Source organism: Prunus persica, chromosome G8, assembly GCF_000346465.2.
Source record: "Prunus persica cultivar Lovell chromosome G8, Prunus_persica_NCBIv2, whole genome shotgun sequence".
NCBI lineage: Eukaryota > Viridiplantae > Streptophyta > Magnoliopsida > Rosales > Rosaceae > Prunus > Prunus persica.
This window is the reverse complement of record NC_034016.1, coordinates 13,191,577-13,194,268: the sequence shown is the minus strand read 5'-3', so window position 1 is coordinate 13,194,268 and position 2,692 is coordinate 13,191,577.

Sequence of the window (2,692 nt, the reverse complement as noted above, 5' to 3'; positions counted from 1 at the left end):
AACAAAACAAAAGAAGTGAATCTAAGCAAATCGTCTACTTAAATATATAATTAATTTGATTTCCTAATTACAAGAATGATGAAGAGGATTCTCTAAGCATGTTATTCAAGAAAATGTTGATTTAGTTTATAAGTCTCCATTTTTGAATCAACTAAAAACAAAAAGAAAAGGTCGAATAGTAATTTTCTTGATTAAACTGGGAATCTAGTTTATGATTCGACAAATTAATCAAAGCATGATGGTTGACCAAAACAAAATCAACGTTGATGACTATAGGGCAAAGAACAATAAAAACAAAAGGAAGACTAATCAAAGTTGCACGTTTACAGGCATCATAGCCAATAATGATCTATCCAATTTCCAACTTCTCTGCCATTTTTTTCTTGAGATATTTAGTCATATGCTTATTCTTAGCATTAATAATATAGATAAATTTTATATCATTTAATTTCTATATAAAAAAAACCCGAAAAATGACAGCTAACCCTATTGAATTTAATTTTGATTATTAAATACATACTTGATGCCTATGAGTATTGGATTTTTACGAGTTTAGAGTTGGGTTGTTTAAGAAATCAATGGCAGTTTTGTAATCAAAATAAGTTAAAAGCCTTTTTGTTATGCTGTAAATGAGTTTTGGATGTGTTTCTAAAGTCCATTTCATATAAGATTTTTTTATATTTGGGCTCCTATATTGGCTATAATAGTGAATTTCCCTTTCATATAAGATTTTCCTTTATAGCCTTTCTCTCTCCTACGCTAGCCTTTTCAAATTATTGACACAAATGAGTCAAATATATTAGGGGGCATTTGGTATCCTATTCAAATAGAGAACTTAAAAACTTTGACTTTTCTTAAAAACAAGGAGTTCTTAAATTTATTTTTAAGATTCAAAACTTGTTTGGTATGCAACTTGAAAACTGTTTTCAAATCTTACAAATTTGAGAACTTATGCGTTGTTAGGAAAAAAAAAAACTTAAAAAACAGATTTTATTTTATTTTATTTTAATTTTATAAGTTTACTAAGTGTCTGTTGGATTCAAATTCTATTTTTGAATTTAAAAAGTTGTATTCAAATTGAATACCAAACTGGCCCATAGTAATTCAATATATCCTTGGACCCAAAAATTCAACTCTTCTTGTGGCGATCGATGCCTTTTGAACTTAGCTAGTAGCTCAGTTCTCCTAGTCAATACATACAATTCTTCTTGCATGACGATACATGTCTTTTAAACTTAAATAATGGATACGTGTCTTGATTCAATTGCTGCGGGTTTTGAGAGAGTTTAACTTCTATAATCTAAAGGATATTAATTCAAGGCGGAGAAATCCCAACATCCGACAATGCAAGAATGATATTTATAATAAGTTCGATATTTAATTATGACTAAGTCATCACATTATGATACTAAATAAAAATACATTTTTGTCTAAACAAATAAGGTTTGCCTACTCCATCGAAGATGCTCACTCTAATTAGAAGGTGCAAGCCCGTGACACAAATTGTCACTAAATCCACAGAACCTGTAGGATGTGGAGCCCATGAAAATGATTGGAACCTACTCCACTTAAGATGAGAGTTTGGGTGGGCATTGTGCTTTGTCGGAGGTGTGGGGGGCTTTGTTTTACGGAGATGTGGGGTTGGTTTGTCATTTATCATGGGCTTTTTGGGGTACAATTTATCGTGCATTTCTTTGTTTTATTCGTTGTAGTACGGATACTTTGGTTTGAGTGACAAAAGCCCTATATCATAGTTCCAGATGGAAAAGTTCTCCCCTGAATGCATTTACTTAGTTGAACGTTTAAACATTTAAGCCTTATATCATCCTATAACATTTTCCCCTCCTTCTATTGCAAGCCTCTTGGCAAATTATTCTGTTAGGCTTAGGATGACCACTGCTACGCTTGTAACAATGTTTTTTTATTTTTTCCTGGTTTTTCTTGGGCTTCGGCCCTCCTTGTAATCAAAAAAATAAAAAATAAAACAAAGGCCTCGAATCAAGAGAATCCCATATTCACACATATCTTCTTTTATTTTTTCACATCACATGCATACATAACTTGAAATAGTGTTGCTAAACAAACCCTAAAATTAATTGAGTACACCCTATGATCTAAGTACACCCTAATATTTAAATCAAATTATAAAGTTAACTCAGTACATCGTATTAACTACCAAAAATATCCATGGTACACCCTAATACACTTTATCACACAACACCTAACCCATTCATGAGCCCAATTTTACTGTTACCAAATGCCATGTGCCCGACATGTTTCCCTTCTATTTTTTTGACATGTGGCAAACCACTTAACAACACTTAACCCTGTTAAATCGACATCCCATCATCCCCTCTCCTCCCCCCCCCCCACCCCCACCCAGCCAACCTCGTCCTTCCTCCTCCGACTTAAGCCCTCTCGCATCCAACCCACCCCTACCACCACCGCCTCTCTCTCTCTCTCTCTCTCTCTCTCTCTAATTAACACAACCCATCTCCCTTCAACTAGTGGAAGAAAGAAAATTCCAAAGTGGGTTTGTTTCTTAAACTGTTAAGGGTTGCCAATCCAACCCCCAAGGTGCAAACAGCAAACATAATTGTCATTACATTCATCAGAGGGTGAAGAGCTAGAGTTCCTAGGTGGGCAAGTTTAAAAGCCCGTTTGGGAATAATGCCCACCTTGAAACCCACCA